Source organism: Nelumbo lutea, chromosome 6 (assembly GCF_056320005.1).
Source record: "Nelumbo lutea isolate HS-2025 chromosome 6, American lotus-T2T, whole genome shotgun sequence".
Lineage (NCBI taxonomy): Eukaryota > Viridiplantae > Streptophyta > Magnoliopsida > Proteales > Nelumbonaceae > Nelumbo > Nelumbo lutea.
The window spans coordinates 57,100,154-57,100,925 of NC_142689.1; the positions used below are offsets into that span (position 1 = coordinate 57,100,154).

Sequence of the window (772 nt, forward strand, 5' to 3'; positions counted from 1 at the left end):
TGATTGCCAACTTGGCAGTCTGTACTGATGTGGCCTCCCCCACACAATTCACAATTAAGAGGCTGCACATGCATGGAAGCTATCTGCATTTCATCTATTTTTTTACTGAGTGCTCCTATTTGTGCAGCTAGTGCTGTATAAGTGTCAACATTATGCAAGCCTTGCTGCTTCCTAGTTTGAGTCCTTTCCGAATGCCATTGATAATTGTTGGCTGCCATTTCCTCAATAAGTGCATGGGCAACCTCAGGAGTTTTATTATTTATGGATCCTCCGGCTGCATCATCTAATATGGTCTTATTTGAGTCAGTAAGACCATTATAGAAAGTCTGCACTTGCAGCCAAATGGGGAGGCCATGGTGAGGAACTCTCCTTAACAGCTCCTTGTATCGTTCCCATGATTCATATAAAGATTCCCCCTCTTGCTGGAAAAAAGTAGTGATGTCATTCCTCATTTTAGCAGTTTTAGAAGGGGGAAAATATTTAGAGAGAAAACGGCTGACCATTTCGTCCCATGTGGCTATAGATCCTGCCGGTAATGAGTTCAACCAAGCTTTGGCTTTATCCTTCAAAGAAAATGGGAATAACCTCAGCTGAATGGCATCATCACTTACCCCATTGTGTTTGAAGGTGTCACAGATTTCCAAGAAGTTAGCAATATGGGCATTCGGATCCTCATGGGCCATACCACAAAACTGAATCGTATTTTGTATCATTTGGATTATGGCCGGTTTAATTTCGAAGTTATTGGCAGCAATAGTTGGCCTGATAATGT

At 42.1% G+C, this 772-nt stretch overlaps 1 non-coding gene across 1 annotated transcript; it reads left to right on the top strand.

Annotated features, from left to right (window-relative positions):
* The first annotated feature begins 348 nt into the window (after window positions 1-348).
* Window positions 349-455, top strand: LOC148849014 (small nucleolar RNA R71). Its single transcript, XR_016101664.1, has one exon. It is a non-coding gene; the product is annotated as a small nucleolar RNA R71 (small nucleolar RNA).
* The last annotated feature ends 317 nt before the right edge of the window (window positions 456-772 follow it).